Source organism: Protopterus annectens, chromosome 3.part0 (genome assembly GCF_019279795.1).
Source record: "Protopterus annectens isolate FY-2018-M chromosome 3.part0, PAN1.0, whole genome shotgun sequence".
NCBI lineage: Eukaryota > Metazoa > Chordata > Ceratodontiformes > Protopteridae > Protopterus > Protopterus annectens.
Genome location: NC_056731.1, coordinates 1,908,404,821 through 1,908,417,644, shown reverse-complemented (window position 1 = coordinate 1,908,417,644; position 12,824 = coordinate 1,908,404,821). Strand labels below are relative to the sequence as shown.

At 42.0% G+C, this 12,824-nt stretch overlaps 1 protein-coding gene across 1 annotated transcript in view; it reads right to left on the bottom strand.

Annotated features, from left to right (window-relative positions):
• The window catches only part of WWP1 (WW domain containing E3 ubiquitin protein ligase 1), a 2,386,594-nt gene that overhangs the window by 1,858,743 nt on the left and 515,027 nt on the right, over positions 1-12,824 (bottom strand). The window lies entirely within an intron of this gene.

The following is a 12,824-nucleotide window of genomic DNA, read 5'->3' as shown; positions in this document are numbered from 1 at the left end:
TGTAGGCCTGTAAACGCCCTCAGAAGCCTGCTCAGCGGCTCTGGACCCATCTGAGGGAAAGGTTTCTGAAGGTCCATTATCTTGAGTTTCTGTAGGCCTGGTTGACTCCACGTGGGAATCGGTATCGGCCTGTGGCTCTAAAGTTGCAGTCGTCAGGGGCTGCGAAAGTGCCTCACTGAGGACCGGCGACTGGCCTAGAAGAAGCCTCGTCTTCGGTTTTGGACCTCGGATGCCTGTCCTTCTCTTTTTCCTTGCGTTTTTTGTAAACTCCGGTAGTCGGCTGTTCCGACGGCATTATATAATTAAATCTTCTGCCAAAGTAATGAAATGCAAAATCGAACTGACGCTTAATAGTGCGTTGGTTAAATCTAGCACAAAACCGACAGCTAGCAACGTTGTGATCAGGGCCTAGGCAAGGAATACAGTAAGAGTGAAAATTCTTATGAGGTATTTGCTTCCCACAAGAAATACAATTGTTAACTTTTTCTGACATTGGTCTGGAGCAAGAAAAAAGTTTCCCCAATGGGGTACTTAGCTTTAATGAAGACTTTGGTTCTGAAATTCGGATTTGAAAATCTCAGGAGTCAGTCGACCGGCACTTCGAACTGCTTTTGCTTTGGGCACCGCACGGCAAGAAAGACTGAAGAAAATGGCGTCGGCTGCATCTTTTATACCCCTGGCGCACTGACGTCAGGGAAGAGGTGACAGCAACAGACGCCGGACCTAGACTTTGGAATTCAGGCTGACTGCGGGTAGCCTGCCAGCAGGATAACCCAAGAGTAATGACTGCAACAGTGAAACACGAAGAACATTCCTTGGTTCTGACTTGGCCTTATACAAAAGCTCGAGGTCTTCTAGCTTGCGGCTGAAAACCCTATCCCATCATGCCCTAGGAAAGCTCCCCAGATCTTGTTTACTGATGTAACAATAGGTACCAAATAAAACTATCGAATACCTTATAGAGCAATAAAGTCACAGAACATTACCAATTGTATCTACTCGGTCTTCCGAATGAAGGCGAGATGGACAACACACATGGAACGTTATGGTGAGTACATAACTTCTTTATGTGATGTTATCCTATCGCGCCTTCATTCTTAACAGGTTGGGACAACGTCCCTAGCACCACCTTTCTTGGGTGGCTCAAGGGAGGATATCCTTCAGAACAGTGGTCCCGAAACAAGCCCAGTTCCTGGATGCTAAATCCACTTTGTAATGAGTGATAAAGGTATGATGCCTTGCCCATGTTGCTGTAGCACAAATTGTGTCAATTGGTAGTCTAGCCCAAAAGGCAGAAGAGGTTGCTATGGCTCTTGTAGAATGACATTTTACTTTATGGGAGAGTTCTTTGTATTACCTTTACTTACAAATCTCAAAACAATCTGACAGCCATTTTGAAAGTGTGACTTTAGTCATTGGAGCACCTTTCTTAGAGTCTGAAAATGATACAAATAATTGGTCAGACTTTCTGACGTCTTTTGTCCTATGCAAGTAGAAACATAGCTGTCTATGTACATCTAGTTGGTGTAGCATATATTCTGCCTTGTTGCCATAGTTGTGGAAAAAGACTGGTAATTCTAAAAATTGGTTCAAATTAGACACTGAGCATACTTTGGATAGGAAGGATGGTTTGTTCGTAGGGATACTCTATCTTTGTGGAAAAGCATGCAGGGGGGCTTTATAGACGATGCTTGTAGTTCTGAAACTCTTCTAGCAGAAGTGATGGCATTCAAAAAAAAAAACAGTCTTCCAAGTCAAACACTTTAGGTCACAGGATGATGCAGGTTCAAATGGGAAAGGATCAAACAGGACAACAAAATGCAGGTCCCATGGTGATGGAAGGGATTTAATGGGTGGTCTTAATGAAATAGTGTCTTTAAGAAATGCCTTGCAAAATATGTGGGACATCACATTCAGCCCCGATTCACCTAGACGGAAATTAGATATCGCTGCTAACTGAACTCGAATAGTAGCTGCATCTGCACCTTCATTAAACAGGTTTGCTAAGAATTCAAGAATGAAAGGTACTGGGGCAGAGAAGGGGTCAATGTGATTATTCAAGGCCTAAGAAGAAAATCTTTTCCATTTGCTCAAAAATAACTTCCTAGCTGAAGCCTTATAAGATGAGATCAGGATATGTATGACTGATGGAGAAAGGTTCGGGAGCCTAGCTATGTCTGGAACTGGAACAGCCAAAGTCATAATTTGAGGGTTTGAAGGGAGACGGGGAGCATCCCTGATGCATGAGTCAGAAGGTCCGGAATTGGGTCCAGAATCCACGGACCCTCCTGGAGATGAGGCCACAGGTAGGGGAACCAGATTTGAATCAAGTTCCTTCCCAAGTGATTGGCTTTCTGAAGAACTTTTGGTATCAAAGGAAAAGCACAGAGGAGACCCGAGGACCAATTGTGAACAAGTGCATCCCTTGGTGACTCCCCCGGAAGGGGGAATCAGGGCAAAGTAGCTGTTGCATTTGGTATTTATGGATGTGGCAAAAAGGTCATAACAAGGCTGGCCCACCTGCGTAAAATCTTTTCCGCCACTTCCTGTTTTAGGGACCACTCATGAGGCATCAGAATCGCTCTGCTGAGTCTGTCTGCAATCACACTGGATTTCCCTGGGAAATGTGTTGCTGTCAGAAAGCGATGAGAGGAGGCTGCCCAATGCCATACTCTCAGGGCCTCTTGACAAAGGGGGTAAGATCTGGTTCCTCCTTGTTTATGTACCACACAACTGACATGTTGTCCATCTGTACTGCAATAGTGCCTATGGGAAGAGAGTTTTGCAATGCTAAAAGCACCGCTTTCATCTCTAGGACACTGATGTGCAAGTGGGCGTCGTGGTCCTGCCAAGTTCCTTGAACTGTCCTTCCCAGATAATGCCCCCCCACCCTATCTGGGAAGCATCCGTGGTCACTGTAACTAACAGCTGGGGAAGAACAAATGGCCCTAATATCACTTGAGCTGAGTATAGCCACCAACAAAGATCTTTCCTGCAGGATTCAGTTATCAAAATTTGGTGGGACCACTATAGAACTCACATGTGCAGATGTGCTAATGGAATCAGAGTTATTGCTACTATCATGGTTCCCAATACTTTGAGAGCTGTTCTTGCTTGTACTTTTTCCTTGGAAAGAAGGTTTTGGATCTGGTGTTGTAGGACTTGAACCCTTTCTGAGGGAAGTTTTGCCATCATGTTTTTTGTATCTACATCTGCTCCTATAAAAGCGACGTGCTGAGATGGCAACAAGGCAGATTTTTCATAGTTTATTGTGATTCCTAGGTGAGAGCAGAGTTAGAGAGGTGCCTCTTGCTTTTGATAGTACACGCTCTGGGGTGGTGGTAGGAGCCAGTCATCTAGGTACGGAAACACTCTGAATCCTAGGCATCTCAAGTGAGCCGCTACTACTGCCATACACTTGGTGAACACTCTGGGGGCTGTAGTGAGGCCAAAGGGCAGAGCTTGGAACTGGTAGTGACTGGCTCCCTGTTGAAAGCGCAAATGCCTCCTATATCACCTGTCCATTGTTATGTGGTAGTACGCATCCTGGAGGTCTACAGAGCACATTGCATCCTGGAGGTCTACAGAGCACATCCAATCATCTTGTTCCCAGAAAAGGGAGTACTGACTGTAGTGTTACCCTCTGGTCCTTTAATTTCCTTACTGATTTGTTTAATTTGGTGAGATCCCGGATGGGTCTCCAGTCCCCTGTTTTCGTTGGAACTGAAAAGAACCTTGAGTAAGTTCCAGATCCTACTTGGTCTGCGGGGACTGCTTGGATGACTCTCTTTTCTAGCAACTTTTGTATTTCCAGGGTCGTCTGATCCCTTTGACTGGGTGGAACATCCGGGATGTTTGTGTTTGGGACGGGGAAGGAAAAGGGTATGGAGTAACCTCTGAATATGACACTTTGTACCCATTTGTCTTTTGTTATTGTAAGCCACGCCTCGGAGTACAAAGATAAGCATCCCATGACTGCCTCCAGAGATGGACAGGCAGGCCTCCTTACAGGAGCGCTGAAAGGGTTTACTACGGAAAGATCCCCTATCACCCTGGTTTTGCAGACCCCCCTCTGCCACATGGTTAGCATCATCCATTAGTACTTTCCCCTCTGCCTCTGGGGAAAGAATCACCACGAGTCCTGGAAAGCTCTCTGGGATTTTCAAAACCACATTTTTCCTCCTTTCTGACCTTTGGGGTAAGGTCTCGTTGGTAGGGAAAAACAGACTCCAACAGCAGAGTGTCTTTCCGTCTTGTTCACACCTGGCTAGTGTGTCTGACTTTTCGCCCAAAGATAAGCCATCAAAAGGGGCATTTACAAAAAAGATTTAAAGGGTTCTGCAAAGCCACATAAGCGCATCCAGGAATGCCTCCTTAAGGAAATTCCTGAACCCGCTTGCTGCCTTGTTCGTTCCAACTACTGCATAAGAAATGAGCCTCATGGAGGAGTCAACCACTAAGGACAAGGTGGAGACCTGAGAGGAAACCTTGCCTGACACCCCTTCAGGTGCTGAACCTTGGAGAGCATCTCTGAGCTCTTTCAGGAGATATCTCTGAAGCCTAGTGAAGTGAGCCAGATAATTCAGCGATCTGAGTGCAAAGGTCGCTGAACAGAAGATGCACTTTCCATATCTGTCCATCGTACGAGACTCTTTGTTCAGCAGATGGACAGAAGAGGACATCTCTGACAGTTCCTTTTTTGTTTGGCTTTGGAGGAACAGGATCTACTGAGTCTGGAGACTATGACGCCTTTCGACAAACTAACTGTGTTTGAAGGGCAGATGCACCCAAGTGGAGGTAGGGTGGGACCCAAAAGCCTTCAGGTAAACAGACTGCTCCTCAGAAAGGTTGATGGGCTTCAAGCTGCCTCTCTGTTTTAGAAATTCCAGGATGTCTGCGAAGGAGACATCCTAAGAAGGCGACGTGGGGACCCTTCCGAATCATCAAGGTCTGTAGCTGATGTGATGGACTCCTATGGAGAGTCTAAATGCTTCCTCTTACATAGTCTCTTCCGAGGGACCCCTTCAGAAGGGTATTCAGGAGAGTTTTCGGAAGAGAGGGGGTCACCTAATGGGGCATCTTGAGGCCTAGGGTCTCCATAGGTTCATAGATTAGTATTAAGCTAACTGCACTTGCGAGCCATTTTAAGCTTAGCCAATTATCCCTTGTGAGACTCAAACCGTGCACCTTGTGTTTGTAAGGCAAACACCTTAACCATTAGGCCACCCTCCCAACCATCTGTGAATGCAGTGATGCAGAGAAAGACATCGGTACCTTTGGAGGAAGAATGTCCCGACCAAAGAGTGGACCTGCCTTGTGAAGATAGCACTCTCATCACCCTAACAGCCCCTCAACCCTCGGTCTGAGGAAGCTCCCAGTTCCTAAGAACCAGAGGGCACCCCCAGAACCAAGGGGGTTGGCTCAGATGCTGAGGTAGGAGGTGACCTCACCAGACCCGATACCCCAAGAGGCAAGTTCGGATCAGACAACTGTCCTATCCGAATGCCCTCCCCGAACCGGACTGGAAAATGTTGGCTCCTAGAGTCCCCAAGTTCAGATGAAACCACAGACATCGGAGCAGTAGTCAGAAACAAAGATCCTGTGATAGGTCTCAGATCCGATGGTTCCACTACAATCAGGTCTGAACATTCTGCCTCTGAGATCCGGGACTGGATAGGAGGAGGAATCTATGGTGAAAGGGTAGGTTTAGTTGGTTCCGAAGCCCTCTGGGTTGGATCAGACAATAGCTTGGCAAGCGCCGGTGTCCTCAGAAGCCACTGCACCACGAGATCCACATCATCATTGGACAGACTCCTGGAAGATCGAGTGGAGGGGGAATGAGACTTGGAACTCTGCAATAAAGGAGATACCAGTTCCAATTCAGGGGACTGGCTCCACAGTTGAATCTCCAACGGCACCGAAATAGAAGGCACCGAGGTAGGCTTCTCGGGCCCGACAGCCCTCGGTTCCAAGGAAGAAACTTTTGGTAGCTTTTTTGGTGGCTCCGACTGAGCTGATGAGGAGGACCTTTTCCTTGATTTATCAGATTTTGAAGAAGGGGATTGACTGGATTTTGAAGGACCCTGACCTTCTTCAACCGCTTCTGAAAAAATGCTCTTAAACAAGCCCCTCAGAATGATCTTCTTCTTTCTTGCCAATAACACCCTGTGACTGAAGGAGTGGCAGATAGCACAGGATTCCTATAGGTGAATCGCTCCGAGGCAGCAGACACAAACAGTATTGCCCATCAGTTATGGACATCTTTTGGTTGCACTTTACACATTTTTTTAAATTCGGAAGGTTTAGCTTCCTTAGTATCTTTGGAAGACATGGCTAAATAACAATATCAATAAGAAAAAAACAGCTAACTACTATGGGAAAATCAGAGTATGAAAAGCACTACTACTTATTAAACAACTCTTTTTTCTAACAATTACAGCAGATTTTTTTTTTTTTTTTTTTTTTTTTTAACAATTATAACAGCAAAGTCAAAAACACATGGAAAAAGCCCTCTAACCTAAGGGGCAAAGCTAGCTCTCTAACTTAAACAAGCTAGCATTTGAAGTTAAAAGGGGAAAAAAGCCCTCTAACAAACGGGCTAAGGCAGCTCTCTAACTTAAACGAACTAGCCCTGTACTTAAACGGAAAAAAAAAAAAACCTCTAACTAAACACGGGTTTCCTAGATTTAAATTTAGGGCCATGATAGGGAAAAAGGCCTAACAAAAGACAGCCAACAGCAACCACAGCAGAAAAGCGGAAACAGAGACAATTAACTTGGTTAACAATTAGCTAGAACAATGTAGATTGAAGAAAATTTAGCAAATTTCTAAATATAATACAAAAAGGAAACTACTTAGGCCAGAGCCAGTATTTGGTGGCAAACAAGATCTAGGCAGAGAGCTTTCCTAGGGCATGATGGGAGAGGGTTTTCAGCCACGAGCTAGTTATAGACCTCAAGTTTTTGTATAAGGCTGAGTTGGAACAGAGGATCGGTTCCAAACCCAACCAGTTAAGAATGAAGGTGAGATAGGACAACATCACATCTACAGTTATCTGACATCTACCAATCCCCATGGGTGCCTGTTAACTGAGAGTTTACTGTAATTCAAATCAAGGACCCTCAACAATCTCACAAACACATCACAGAAAGAACCCACATAAAACATACACCTAGGAATCATACAGACTCAGTTTAAAAGCTGATAAGGCAAACCAGCACACATACCAGCATCCTCGTTCTAGGTGACTCCATAGTGAGATACACTGATGCATAACTCACCAGGCTGTGTGGAATTACCACAAAGCTTCTTCACTAAAAAACACAAATGCCTACATCATAAAAGCTATGTAGACTATCTGAAAGTTTTATCATACAGGCTACAAACAGGCAACTTCTGCCTTGCATAAACAGCATCAACAGATCATGTACTGTCAGACCTATTGCACATTCGCAAGTCCAGTGCTATCAAACACCCGTTCACTCAAGGGACTGTAATGTTTTTTGCAAAATATACTGGAGTATGTAGAACAGAGAATTTCACTTTTACAGAACCATCTTCCCAGTCACAAAGTAGAGTATTTTTCTTCACTCTTCAAGTGTATTAAATTTATTTTATTTATTTGTTTAACATTTGCTCACCAGGAAAGTCCAACTGGACACAGGTCCTTTTTCAGCGGAGGCCTGGGCAGAAAAGCTACATGAGTAACCATAAATTTTAATGCACGAATTACAATATAACAAGTAAACAATGTAGTATACATAAGAAAATACAAATTTGTTACATCATGACAACAAAACCTAAGCTTTGAACCTAGCTAGTGTTATTTGTAAAGTATGACTTATGTCAAGAACCAAGGTTAAGACAGGCTAGTAGAAATAAAAGATTAAACACCGGGGAAGAAACTGGATATGGTTGGGGTAAACCACCTGTGATGTATCAGAGCATTCACGAGGGGTTAAGTACAGGAACATAGCCACTTATTTTAGCTTTAAGTGATGGCTTAAAGTGGTTAGCAGATGAGACAGAGAAAGGATTTGGGAAGGGAGTTCCATATATGAGATATATAACTGGAAAATAAAGATTCTCCTGCAGTGCCGTTTGCCTTGGAGACCGTCAGTAAGTTCTTATTGTTAGAGCGAAGTGGTCTGCTGGAACTGTAAGGATGAGATTTTGTACTGCAGGGATTCTGGTTGGTTGTGTTACAACTTTGTGAGTTAGAGAGAGAGTTGGTTGTAAAGAATAATGTTGGGAAGTTCAAGCCAGTCTAGTATCCTTAAAGCTGTACAATATGTTCTATACGGGCAGTCAGATGCAAACTTAGCAATTGTATTATTACATGCTTCTAGCTTAGATAAGTCAGCTCTCCTAAAATTAGTTAAAATTGGAAAGGCGTAGAGTAGAGTGGAGAGCAGATGGGTTTGTGCTAATGTAATTTTGGCCAGTTTGGTCTGGAACCTTTTGTGTCTATATAGACTTCCAAGTTTCTTATGGAATTTTATTGTTAGGGAGACATGCAAGTCAAAATTTAGGTTATTGCCCATTTCCACTCCATGAAGCTCTGCATGGGTTGTCGGGGAGATGACAATATTGTCTTTGGCTGTTATGTTAAATGGTGGGCACGTGATAGATGTCGTTAGGTTGGAAGAGTAATAGTTTAGTTTTGCTTGTGTTCAGGATTAGATTGGCAGTGGCTAATCATGTTTTAACAGAAGTGAAAGATTCCATTGTTTGAAAATGAAGAAGCTGACAGAGAAGTGGCAGCACTGATAAGTGTTGAATTATCTGCATACTGTATTACAGAACCATGTGGAGTAGCTGTGTGTAGATTAGTAAAGAGATAGAAAAGAAGAGGGCCTAATATACATCCTTGGGTGACACCAATGTACAACAGAAGGTGTGGAGATAGGTCATCCACCTTGCCATAGAACAGATTGTTGACAATAGTTATTAAACCAATCTGTGGCAGATGGTGAGAAGGACAATTCAGTTCTATTAGTTTGGTATGGGAGACCATATCAAAAGCTTTTGTTAGGTCTAGAAAGATGACAGATACAAAGTTGTTGTTATTCCTGTGACTGTTTACGGTATTAGTGAAGGATAAGACCGCAGTAGTGGTACTATGCGATGGGCAAAACCCATGCTGAATGTTTAAGAGAAGGTTATTTGTTAGCAAGAATTTCATGACCTTGAGATGAATACACCTTTCGAGTAGCTTAGAAAGAGGTGAAAGAATAGCAATTGGATGATAATTTGTCAGTTCTGTGGAAGGTCCCCCATTATGAAGTGGGATCACATGGGACAGCTTCCACAATTGAGGAACCTTGTTTTTGAGAACAGATCTACTTATAAGGATTGATACTGGGAAGGCTATAGATTCAGCTGCAATTTTGAGGTATTCACTGGGTAAGTTATCTACTGCAAGTGTAGCAGATTTTAGTTTCTGGAGTAGTTTTTTTATAGTGGCTGTAGGAAGTGAGGAGAGAGAGAGAGAGAGAACGAGGCATTGCTTAGTTGTAGACTTGGCAGGTTTGGCATCAGGAGTAGGGGTTTGCTGCGGAAAAGGCAATTATAGATTCAGTAAAATGTTTGTTAAAAATGGTAGCCGTGCTGTTGGAATTGTTGTATATGTTTGGGGTTAGTGTAATAGATTTTCCTGGGTGAAGGATTGAGTTTACAGGAGGCCAGAGTTTTTGAGGGTTTTTTGGTATGTTTTTTGAATACTAGGATAGAAATTTATTTTATCCTTTTTTTTTTTTTTGCCTTAGTTCCAAGTTCCTGATACTGTTGTTTAGAAAGTACTGTTTCAGTCTTATGCCATAGTTCCCAAGCTTTATCTCTAGTTTTCGGAAGGGCCCTAGTGTTTCTGCTTAGCTAGGGGACATAGTTTGATTTTAGTCTGATGGTTCTAATAGGGGCATGTGCATTTAAATACATCTAAAAAGGACTTATTGAATTGGTTCACCGAGTCATCTAGGTCAAGGTATTTGAGTGGAGTCCAATTGACCTTTGTAGGTCAGTTAGGAAGTTGTCAAGATTAAAGTTATGTTTTTTTTTCTAAGTCGTTTAAACATAGTAGGTTTTGGTGGGAATGTGTGTTGTATAAGAAATGTGGGTAGGTGGTCACTCAGATCATCAGGAAGGCAAACTGATTGGAATGAGTGAGTAGTTATTTAGTAATATTCAGTCCAAGGTTGATTGTTTTTTTACTAGCTTTATCTATTCGGGTAGGTCTTTAACAGTTTGTGTAAAACCATGCAAGTTCATGTGATGGATGGGGTGATCTGCATCACATGCAAACCAGTCTAAATTAAAATTACCCAGTATGAATGTCTCCTGACTAAGAGTGCTACCTGCCCAGTGGAATAAATGTTCTGTAGTTGGGGTATTATTGCCAGGTGGGATATAGCAGCCAATTATATTGCGTTTTTCTTGAATTTATAGTTAGTGTGGTATAGATGACTTCTGCACTGTCATGTTGTGGGGCTTTGCAGTTAAGGAAAGTTAAAGTGAAATGGTCTTTAAAGAGAATAGCAAATCCACTTCTTCTTTTGTTGAGTTGATCCAGCCGTAGTATGGAGTAACCTGCAGCTAGTATTTCATCATCTTTTGTACCTGGCTTTAGCCATGTTTCAGTGATAATTACCTTGTCTGGGGAGTATGTGGCTAGAGTGGTGTGGAGGATGTGTAATTTGTTGGCTACACTTCTACTATTAATGTTCATTAGCAATAGGTCTGATTTTTTTCTGTTTAGGATTGGATGTGTAGGGGTGTTGAGACTACAGTGACTAGGAGGGTTGGTACTATCTGAAAGTGGTCCAGGGTTTAGGTGGATATCACCACTAAGCAGTAGCCTAGAGGCAAGTAATTTCAATCATTTGATATGCTCACTGTTGAATAACTGAGAGTTACTGTCACTATCTTTAGTAGGTAATATAGGTATAGTGGATGAATGGATGTGTCACTGCAAAGTAATCCCAGGTTTAGCATTAATGGCCCTCATGGGTAATGGGAACCTGTAATTACCCAACATATACTTGTTTGTCCCATCATAAAAGATTCATATTGCAAAATATAAGGGCTAACTACCATGGGAATGCAGGGCTTGACTTCCTTTGATCCTCACAGATCAATAGCCCAGTAAGTACCACCTATGAACCTATAATTACATCCCTGAAAGCACACACAACTAAATCAATTATATCACCTCAAACTCAGACCTTGACTTGTTTCTGGGTGAGCATCAATTACACATCATAGCTGCTTATAATCCAATTTTCCACTTGAAACCTTTATCAAGCAAATTCAAGAAAACTACTCAATTTAAAATTCAAATCCTGTGCAAAGTTCTCTAAACTACACCCTACCTTCCTTCAAATGACAACTCACTAGACAGCCAAACCACTCCCCACAACATTTAAACACACTATGGTGATCTCTACCAAATCTACAACATCCCAAGAAATGCAATGGTTTGCAAAATGTTTTAATCCATGTCCCATAACAAAAATTTTCAAAAAATTAATCTACATGCAAATACCTGAAGATAAACAAGCCTTCCTCTATAAGCAGCATGGTTTCAGGAATCCATTTAGTACTATGACCACCTTGTAATAGCTACCTATACAAAATTCAATAATATGAATGACTCCAAGATAACTGGAGGCCTGTTCCTCAGTCTAACACAACCTTATGAAACTGTCAGTCATAACATTTGCACTGATGAACTAGATCAACTTCAGGTCCCTTGCACTATGATGGCTAACCAAACTTTTCAAATCCTGTCCAATACCTCCTTATCTGCTATAGGGACCATGAGTACATAATTCCCCTCACAAATCAGTATTAAGGCCCCCTTTTATTTTCTCTTTTCATAAATGCCTTAACATCTGATTTATTTAATGTAAAAAAAAAAAAAATTCTCTGCACTAACCTCTTACTTTTAGAATACAATAAGATTTTTGTACACTCCAAAGTAAATTACAAACAAGTTTCACTTCCTTATGTAACTGGACTTATAACAATGGACAATTCATCTATGCAGCTAATTCAAACATTACAATTTTTTCAACTACTCAAGCTATCACAGCCCCTTTCTTGTCAGCCGCTGACCAAAAATGAACACTCACTTGCCTCAGAGAGCTGTTGCGGCATACCACTAGGCTCTAAATTGAATTTTGTCAAACATGATGAAAATGTCCTTAACAAATCCCTACTGCATCTTAATCTCTGTGATAAAATCTTCCATCGACTCATATGAGCTAGAAATGTCTTCAAACCAAACACTGAACACAGCCTGCTTTTAAGAACCTTCCACTCCACTTCAAGCACACAAATTACAGATGGCATTAAGCAAAATCTTTAGGTTTGTCTACTAACCAATATCCTTACTTATGACTGCCATTTACTTACAACTTGTAAGTTGTTTACCAGTAACTGATAGATCCAACTTCTTCTCTGGCTTACAATGATGTAAAATAATCAAACTTAGTGAGTGCCTCCCCCCTCAGAATGTAAATTCATAGTCAAACAACAAAATTACTTCTTCAGAGAAGACTATAAAGAAAACTTAACCCTTATCAAACCAAAATTTAAAACTACAATTGAAGAAAGACGGCTTCAAGCTTGGGCCATTAGCTTGGAACCACTTTCCTGTAGACATAAGGAAATGCACAAAGAATTTCAACTGATCTTATATGAATCAAAAGTTATATACTCAAAGTGATTGATTTTTGCTGTTCTTCGTCATCCATTTCTGTGGCTGGGTTATCCGCCCTTGTAATATATCTAAGCCAGCAAACGTTTCACAAAAATGCTTCTCCCCT